Below are 10,854 nucleotides of genomic sequence, written 5' to 3'. Positions count from 1 at the left end.
CTCCTCTACAACACAGCTACCAAAGGTATTATTCAATACCCCTTCAAACTTGAATATGAATTATTTTAATCAACAAAATCAACAGTTAATTGAATCCAACACTGTTAAAGGGAGATTGGAAGGTGATGGGGTTACTTAGATCAGGGTTCCAATTCCACAGCCCTCACTGGATATGCAAATCTTTGCAGGTATTAGACATTTTGTCTGGGTTTCTTCATTGAACAAACGGGAGTAATAACGCCCATCTTATTGGCTGATGAAACTATTAGCCATGACGCTTGGCAGTGTGCAATTTACAACATCTGGATAAAATTTTAGTGTGTTCAGAATTATGTTGACTGACTAAATTTTAGTGCATCCAGGACACATGGCTATTGGTTTCCTATGGATGTCTTAACAAAGTACTACAAATACAAAACAACAAAAGTTCCTTGAAGCAACAGGAACTTTTTCTCTCATAGTTCTGGAGGCTAGAAGTCTGAAATCAAAGTATCAGCATGGCCATGTTCCCCCTAAAGGATCTAAGGAAGAATCCTTCTTTGTCTGTTAAAAGGAGGCTCCAGGCACTCCTTAGCTTATGGGTGCTTAACTCCAATCTCTGCCTCTGTCTTCACATGGTCTTCTCTCTGTGTCTCTGTGCTCTCTCCTCTTCTTAAAACATCACAAATCATTGGATTTAGGACCCACCCTACTCCATGATGATTTCTTCTTGATCCTTAAGTAATTACTTCTGCAAAGGCCCAAATAAGGTCAAATTCTGAGGTTCCAGGTGAACATGAATCTTGACAGACACCATCAACCCACAAGAGCTGATTAAGGGGGTTAAATGAGAAGGTACAGTTGAAGCGCCACACATATTACCTGCACATTAGGGGTTTTTAATAAATAAAGGGAGTGGCTATTGTTTTGTTATTATTGCTGCTGCAGGGATCATGATTGTTTTTCCAGGGAATGGAAGGAAAAGGTTGGATTTGGGAGTGGAAAGGCAGGTCTGAGGAGTAATGAGGAGGGAGCAGCATAAAGACCCAATGGAGAGAAAGGAGCCTGAGAAAGGGGGGAAGAAATGGCTAAGGGGACAGTCCTTGCCTGGGTTTGCCCGGCTCCTGTACCCTCAGATGCCATGGCCTGGATAAGCAAGCAGGGTTGATCAGGAAACCTAGACACCTCACCCTGGCACAGTCTGGCACAGTCTGGTCCTGTCCCCATAGTGTGGTCCCACTTCCCTAAGAGAAAAGAAATAGGAATATGCAGAAAGAAACTATGTGTAAATTTCCACTTCTTCCTCTCTGTCTATAGGTATTTCAGAGTTTTTCTTAAGGGAGTGGGAGAAGAGTAGATTCTAGAATGAACACTCTCAGAATGCTAGGACTTCTTGCTGAAAAGCAATGAATCTCAGTGCTGAGCCTGGACAGAAACTCCTATGCTTTCAGAAGATTCCCGAGCCCTGGAAGTCAATCAAGCATAACAAAAATGTAAAAGCAGCTGGAAACACTGGGCCTCTCCTTCCCAAGGCAGGATGACAGGCGTCCTGGATGTGCTCAAATTTAGTCAGTCAACATAATTCTGAATACACCAAAATTCTATCCTGATGTTGTAAATTGCACACTGCCAAGCATCCTGACTAATAGCTTTTCAAAATTGTTTATTTTTTGATTTCAGTAGGTTTGGCGGAAACAGGTAGCATTTGGTTCCATGAATAAGTTCTTTAGTGGTGATTTCTGAGATTTTGGTGCACCCATCACTCCAGCAGTGTAGACTGTATCCAATGTGCAGTCTTTTATCCCTCACCATCCCTCATCCTTTCCCCAGAGGCCCCAAAGTCTAAGGTATCATTCTTATGCCTTTGAGTCCTCATAGCTTAGCTCCCACATATGAGTGAGAACATATGATGTTTGGTTTTCCATTCCTGAGTTACTTTACTTAGAATAATAGTCTCCAATTCCATCCAGGTTGCTGAAAATGCCATTATTTCATTCATTTTTATGGCTGAGCAGTATTCCATCGTATATATATTTACTCGTTGATTCATGGGCGTTTGGGCTGGTTCCATATTTTGCGATTGCAAATTGTACTGCTGCAAACGTGTGTGCAAGTATCTTTTTATATGATGACTTATTTTCCTCTGGGTAGATACCTAGTAGTGGGATTGCTGGATTAAATGGTAGATCAACTTTTAGTTCTTTACAGAATCTCCGCACTGTTTTCCATGGTGGTTGTACTAGTTTACAATCCCACCAACAGTGTAAAACTGTTCCCTTTTCACCACATCCACGCCAACATCTATTATTTTTTTACTATGACTGTTCTTGCAGAAGTAAAGTGGTATCGCATTGTAGTTTCGACTTACATTTCCCTGATAATTAGTGATGTTGAGCATTTTTCCATAAGCTTGCTGGCCATTTGTATATCTTCTTTTGAGAATTGTCTATTTATGTCCTTATCCCACTTTTTGATGGGCTTGTTTGGGTTTTTTTCTTGCTGATTTGTTTGAATTATTTGTAGATTCTGAATACTAGTACTTTCTCAGATATATAGATTGTGAATATTTTCTCCAACTCTATGGGTTTTCTGTGAACTCTGCTGATTATTTTTTTTGCTGTGCAGAAGTTTTTTTGCTTAATTAAGTTCCATTTATCTTTGTTTTTGTTACATTTGCTTTTGGGCTCTTGATCATGAAGTCTTTGCCTAAGCCAAAGTCTATGAGGGGTTGATAGTTTTGATATAAGTGTGTGACATGTTTATATGTTTATGTCACTGGAAAAGATGGAAGGGCAAGAATTGAGTCATGACTAAAATTATTGAGCACAAAGATTCCCTTTAAGACTGACTTCTTTTCTCCAGAAACTATCCTATTGGCCTCTCAGGCAAGTGTTAATTTCTTTTTCTTTTCTTTTTTTTTTTTTTTTTTTTTTTTTTTGTACCATGAGCCCTTTTGCCAGTTTGGGGAATCCATGGGTTCCTTCTCAAAATAACGTCTTAAACTTAATAAAACTAAATATATAAGATTACAAGGCAAACCAATGATATCAAAAGACAGGTATTAAAATAGCAACAACAAAACAACAAATTTGTGATATAATTCTGTATGTGCTTTTTTATTAATACATTAAATGACAAGATCCAGCAGTAGTCCTATAGCTACTGTAATTTTGAAGTCATAAGATGTAAATGGTATTTCAAGATATCTGCAACAACCATAGTGGAATCTGTAAATATCTATAATTTGTTGCCTATATTCATAATTGAAGAAAATGCTAAATTTTGGAGCTTAGTGAAAATAAACATATAGCATTTTTTCCCATCCAAGTTCACAGAATTTTATCCACCGAGATTTGTGTGCACCAAATTTAGAACCCCTGCTCTAAGCAAACTTTTCAAAGGCAACCAATTTTTGGTGGGGGTCTACCAGCTAGCCTGAGCACCAACTCAGTTATGTTTGCAAAGGACGCTCCCTGCAGGCCAAAACACTTGGGCTATTCACCAGAACATTCATTTACTTTGCCATGTTAGAAAACAATAGGTCAGGCAATTAATTCATTAATTCACTGATTCACATCAAGAAATGGAGAAAGGAAGACTACTTGTCAGTGAGGCCCAGGGGCATCTAATCACCGTTGATTTAAAAACCCCTTTTGGCTTAACAGGAAAGTGCTGATGACTTGTGCTGTTGGTTATTAGCACAGGAGAATAAGATAGCTAACCTGGCAGGCTATTGCTAAGGGGGCTGCTTTCCCTGCTTCTGGTCAACAGCAAGGCAGCTCTGCAGATTGCTGAAAGATTAGATTTCCCAATACGCTTGTCTGACCAAGGTCTTCAGGATCTGCTTTCAGTGCTTGGAGCTTGGAGCCAAGTGGAAAGGGAGGAGAGGGGAAATGAATTCAGAACTTACTATGTGCCAGAAACCGGCTATTTTCACTTAGGCTATTGCAATGAGGTCCTAAGGCAACTTTATATGGAATTTTTTATTATTGTTGCTACTATTTACAGAGGTAACTGAGGCTCAGAGAGGAAAGTCATCACTTGCCCATGGTCACTCTGAATAAACAACTGTGTGGGTTTGAGTGGGTAGGGAGCCCATTTGCTGTCCAGTCTCTGCCACCAGGGGCATGGCAGTGAGAATCCCACAGCACTGCCCACTCCTGTTATCATGGAGTTCTGGAGCCTGGTTTGAATTCCGGACTTCCCTACTTACTAACGGTGTGAACTTAAGCAAGTAATCATGTGCCTCTGTTTCCCTATCTGTAAAATGATAATAATAATAAAGACTAAATGTTTACTATTACTTTACTAAAGTTACTATTACTTTATTCAATAGTAAAGCCTAAATGTTAAGCCTGTAGAACAGTGCTCAATACCTGTAGGCATTCAACAAATGATAGCTATTATTACTCTAAGACAATGTTGTCTCCTGACAACCAAAGCAGCTACACAGCAACTAACAGCCTAAACCAGTACTTCTCAACCACATGCAATTTTGTCTCCCAGGGAAATTTGACAGTATTTGGAGACATTTTGGTTGTCACCACTAAAAAGGCATCTAATGACTAGAGGCCAGATATATTGTTAAACACCCTAGAATGCACACAACAGCCCCCTACAATGAAGGTTGGTGTGGCCCCAAATGTCAGTAATCCAAGACAGAGAAAGCTTGCCCCAAATTGAACGCCAGTGAAGTACAGACCATTTTGCCAGACATGAGGAGGTGCTAAATTGAAACTCTAATTGGGGAGAAGGTACAGACAATAAAAAATGAACTATTGGATGATAATAAATGCTGTAGTACAAATAAAATAGGGTGACAGGAAAGAGAGTAATGGATGTGGTCGCTTTGGATGGAAAGGTCAGGAAAGTCTTCTTAGAGGAGGTGGCATTTAAACTATAACCTGACTGTCAGAAAGTGATCAGCCATTGAAGATCTGAGCAAAGAGCACAGCTGGCAGAGGGAGCAGCTCCTGCAAAAGTGTCAAGGGAAGGGCAACTTTGATATGACTGAGGAACAGAAAGAATGGGAAATTAGAGTAGTGGGAGGGAGGGAGAGAGTCAAATAAAATTCCAATAAGGCCTCAAAGAATGGCTTCCTTTGGACGAGGCTACTTCTTGGTGTACTCCCTTAGCGGGGAAAAATGTCTCAAAGTAATTGACCATAACTAAAATATGTAATTTTTCTTAATGTGGTATAATTTTACATTGGTTTTAAAGTTGTTTACTTTTTGTTTTTGTTTTGCTTTAAGAAGTAGTAACAAGAAGTCTCTTTCCCAGCACTGAGTTAGTTAATATGGTCAATTATTGATTTGCTTACTTCTGGTTTGAAATAAAACCACATTGTGTCTTCCTTTTCTCTGGAGTATAGGGGATTATTCAGATGTGGTATCTTAAGAAAGGAGACAGAGCAGTTTCATTTTGCACTGTTGAAGCATTTCAGCTGCCCTGAGTCAGATGTAAGATTGCAATGCACATTTTGAAAACCAATAATGCCAGGATGGGGGTGGTGGGAAGGGCAGGCAGGGTGTTCTCTTAAACCCATACACTTTGTCCATAGCTACTCTGTACTTAAAAAGTCAGAGACTAGGGGATGAGTCATAAAAGGAAATGACCATCTAATTCTTGCTCTGGTCTTGGTGAATTTCTTTACATGAAGGTAAAAAGTATCACAGGATTCTTTGCCTATATCTCATCTAAGATAGTACTAGTAAGAGAGCAGAATAGTAGTCACAGGATAACCATACCTACATCTCACATAAAAGTGAGCCAGAGTTGCAATTTATTAAGCAAGTAAATTTTGATAGAATGTCCAATAAACTGATTGGTTTATAATATGGAAGGAAGTGGGGAGGAGGTTACTTTGGAAGATGGGATAAACTGTACCCAGGGTCCTCTAGGCAGGAACCTGTATGTGGTGTAAACAACACGATGTGAGGGTCAGAGATCTGGACCTACTATTTGGAGCAACCCTTCAATGGCTCTAAAATCAAAAAATTTTCCCTGGATGATCTACTTCACTTAAGTTTTTCAAATTAGCTGGGAACAGACACACAGATCAGTGAAACAGAATAGAGAACCCAGAGGTACGTCTACACATCTACAGTGAACTCATTTTTTGACAAAGGTGACACAAACATACATTGAAGAAATGACAATTTCTTCAATAAATGGTGCTGGGAAAGCGGATACCCATATGCAAAAGAGTGAAACCAGACCCCTATCTCTCGCCACATACAAAAATCAAATCAAAATCGACTAAAGACTTAAACCCAAGACCTCAAACTATGAAACTACTACAATAACCCATTGGGGAAGCTCTCCAGGATATCGGTCTGGGCAAAGATTTCTTATGTAATACCCCACAGGCATAGGCAACCAAAGCAAACATGTACAAATGGGATCACACCAAGTTAAAAAACTTCTGCACAGCAAAGGATACAATCAACAAAGCAAAGAACAACCCACAGAATGGGAGAAAATGTTTGCAAACTTCCTATCTAACAAGGAATTAATAACCAGAATATATTATATAAGGAGCCCAAACAACTCTATAGGAAAAAAAAAAAAAAAACTAATAATCTGATTAAAAATGGACAAAAGACCTGAATAGCCATTTCTCAAAAGAAGACACACAAATGGCCAACACGCATATGAAAAGGTGCTCAACATCATTAATCATCAGAGAAATGCAAATCAAAACTACAATTAGATACCATCTCATCCCAGTTAAAATGGCGTTTATCCAAAAGTCAGGCAATAACAAATGCTAGCAAGGATGTGGAGAAAAGAGAACCCTTATACACTGTTGGTGGGACTATATATTAGTACAACCACTATGGAGAAGAGTTTGGAAGTTTTTCAAAAAACTAAAAATCCTACCATAGGATCCAGCAATCCCACCCATAGGTATATGCCCAAAGGAAAGGAAATCAGTATATCAAAGAGATATCTGCACTCCCATATTTATTGCAGCACTATTCACAATAGCCAAGATTTGGAAGCAACCTGTGTCCACCAGCAGATGAATAGATAAAGAAAATGTGGTACATATACACAATGGAGTACTATTCAGCCATAAAAAAGAAAGAGATCCTATCATTTGCAACAATATGGGTGGAACTAGAGATCATTATGTTAAGTGAAATAAGCCAGGCACAGAAAGGTAAGTTTTTGCATGTTCTCACTTATTTGTGGGAGTGAAAAATTAAAATAATCGAATTCATGGAGAAAAAGAGTAGGATGGTTACCAGAGTCTATGAAGGGGGGTGATAGGAAACTGGGGATGTGATAGGAAAGTGGGGATGGTTAGTGAGTACAAAAAAAATAGAATGAATAAGATCTAGCATTTGCTAGCATAACAAAATGACTATAGTCAAAAATAATTTAATTGTACATTTTGAAATAACTATAAGAGTATAATTGGATTATTTGTAACACAAAGGATAAATGCTTGAGATGATTGATACCTCATTTACCCTGATGTAATTATTATGCATTGCATGCCTGTGTCAAAATGTCTCATGTAATCCATATATACACCTGCTATGTACCCAAAAAAATTAAAAATAAATTAAAACCTGTATTTAAGAATTAGCTTGGCAAGGCCAGGCATGTTGGCTCACACCTGGAATCCCAGCATTTTGGGAGGCCAAGGTGGGCGGATTGCTTCAGTTCAGGAATTAACGATTAGCCTGGGCAAAATGGTGAAATCCCATCTCTACAAAACAAACAAACAAACAAAAATGCAAAAAATTAGCCAGGTGTGGTGGTGTGTGCCTGTAGTCCCAGCTACTCAGGAGACTGAGGTGGGAGGATCACCTGAGCCTGGGAGATCGAGGTTGAAGTGAGCTGTGATTGCACCACTGTACTACAGCCTGGGTGATACAGACCCGACCTGAAAGAAAAAAAAATAGCTAGACAATATTTAGGACTATTTTCAGACTGCAGTTAGAAGCCACTATGGTTTCTCAGTGAAGTTGGGGAAAGCAAGTCTGTCAACTATTTGGCATTTGGCAGGGTCTGTGTGGCTTCATGACTCAAGTAACCCAATTAGGGCAAATTGCTAGAGGCCTACAGCCAATATTCATTCTCCTCCTCCTCCTCAGTTTTAGGACCTCTGCTTTTATTTGAGGCAACAAAATGTACCCAGCTAAAAGACTATTCCTCAGTCTTACCTTCCCAATTACATGTGACATATGACTAATTCCTGGCTGATGAAATTAAGTGGAAAATTTTTTTGTGCCTTCTGGGAAAGCATCTTAAAAGCCAGCTGATGTATATACCCTTTGCCTGTTCTTTTCTTTCGTCCATTCTGCTCTATGGAATATGGATATGAGAGCTGCAGCTCTATCAGTCATTTTTTAATATAAGGACACATATCATGCCCTAAAGAAGACAGTTGTGACTAGAAGGAGCCTAGATCCCTGAGGACTTTGTGGAGTTGGCATACAAGCCCCAAAGTATCATATCTCTGAATCTCTGTTAGTGTAAGAGGAATCAACTACTTCTACATTATTTAAGCCATAATATTTAAAAGTTTTTGTTTCCTGCAATTATTTAATAGAAGTAATCCTAAACAATATGCCAATCATTTGCATAATCTGCCCACATTGTGAAATTAAAATGGTCAATATCTAGTACTCTTATAAGGTCTTATTTTATGTAAGTTTCTTAAAATTTATTTTGAGATGATGAACAATTTATAATAATATTGACATTATATAAGGTCTTAGGTGACCAATTTTGTTGTTGTTTTAGAAACAAGGTCTCACTATGTTGCCCAGACTACTGCTAACCTCAAACTCCCACACTCAAGCAATCCTCCTGCCTCAGCCTTCGGAGTAGCTGGGATTACAGGCGTAAGTCACTGCTTCCTCCTAGGTGACCCCATTAATCTAAGGAGTGTGTTAGTGCACCTTGGCAGATCTCATCAAATGGAGATAATGGAATTCAAGGGCTCTGTAGCCTTTCTCAGTTAAACTGGTTTAGACATCTGCAATCATTGTTATACTAAATGAGTGATTCTCATCTTCAGACCCCCATAGCAGAATAGTCAATAATGCTCAGTTAATAACATATAACTAAAATACCTGGAAAGTCTCTCTCTTGGTCTCTGTGATGTAATACTGTGTGCTTTTTCTGCATGTGGTTATCATTATTGCATCTCACCAAATACTTCTCACCCTCTGCCTTCCAGCAGCATGGCAGAATTGTACTTCCTGGGTCCCTATGGTTGAGTGAGACCACGTTCTGGCAAAATAATTGTATCACTTCCGGGTTCATCCTTCAGAATTGTCTTTTCCATTTGCTATCATAGCCGGTAGTGGCTTCCCATCAGCCAGTGTCCAGGGAGGAAGATGAGCTGGCACTGAACAGAGTCCCCAGGTGTCTCTTACTGAACATACAGTATGAACAAGAAATAAACCTTTTTTGTTTTGTTTTGTTTCAATCCACTGAGATTGAGAAGCTGTTTGCTAATGCAGAATCATCTACATTATCCTGGCTGATACACCACACCATTCACGAAAAAAATCTTCCCAGGATGGGCATAATTACAGAGGTACCGAATGATGTAATCTGTGGTTCTAACAGGGATACGGGTAAAATTTTCCTCCAATTTGACCCATGCACTTAATCACTTTTACATCGACAAATTATAGTCATAAAATATTTTTTGTGGAGCAATTTCCTAAAACACATCTATCTAGAAAAATCCGTCAATAAGCAAAGCAATCTTCCCCTTCCTTAGTGGTTTCATACCCTGTCAAACTTACAGCCAATTCTGGCATTTAGATTCTACATACAGTTAGCTCCACCGTGTGGAACTTGGAAAGAATGACATTTGTTACAGGACCATGAAAGTGAGTTCAAATATCCAATAATACCATATACTCCTTGAGAGGGGTACTGTACATGATTTAAAAAATCACATCCAGCTTGCTAGGGTATCAAATCAAAAGCAAGAGGGAAAAAGTTCCTGCCATGTGAACTAGGAAGTTCAACAGAAGTGAGGCTCACTCTTATTTATCCAGTCAACTAATATTTACTGAGCTCCACTTTGTATGAGATATTGTTTCAAGGCCTGGGGATTCAGTAGTGAACAAGATAGGTAAAGTTTTTGCCTTAGTTCCAAAGACAATGGGAGAAATAAACAAACACATCCTACAATGTCTGATTGTGATACGTGCTATAAGCCAAAATAAATCAGGGTTAGGGCATATAGAGAGTGATGGGGAAAGAATTATTTTAAATAAGGTTGACAGAAATAAAGGCATACAATCCACATTTAGCTTTCACAAAGTTATTTTAGATAAATGATCCAAAATCTCAAACAGATACAAACATGTATAAACATTCTCTTACAGACATAAAATGAGAAAACACCTTAAAATGCTCAAATCTTGGTTTTCAAATTCATTGACCTGAGGAAAAAAAAAAAGACTCCTTGGAGAAATGGCTGATTCCAGGTCTGAGGCAGGAAATGGACAAGAAGATCCTGAAATGTATTGTTACATTGGAAAACACAGGAGCACTCAAAGGCTAACAACAGTCATGCTGATCTTTAGTCTGTCACGCAGATAGATTACAAGGACTCCTGCTGGCAAAACTAGGGCATATTTAGGCATCAACAAGAATAATAACTGTAATTGATATTACATTGGATGAATAAAAATCCATGAGTTTAGGCTGGGTGTGGTGGCTTATGTCTGTAATCCTAGCACTTTGGAAGGCTGAGGTGGGAACATCATTTGAATACAGGGGTTCAAAGCTGCAGTGCATATGATCCTGCCACTGCACTCCAGTCTGGGTGACAGAATGAGACCTCATCTAAAAAATGAAAGAATTCATGAGTTTCTGGTGATATTTAAGAAA

Source organism: Chlorocebus sabaeus, chromosome 10, assembly GCF_047675955.1.
Source record: "Chlorocebus sabaeus isolate Y175 chromosome 10, mChlSab1.0.hap1, whole genome shotgun sequence".
Taxonomy (NCBI): Eukaryota; Metazoa; Chordata; class Mammalia; order Primates; family Cercopithecidae; genus Chlorocebus; species Chlorocebus sabaeus.
This window is presented reverse-complemented; position numbering follows the sequence as displayed.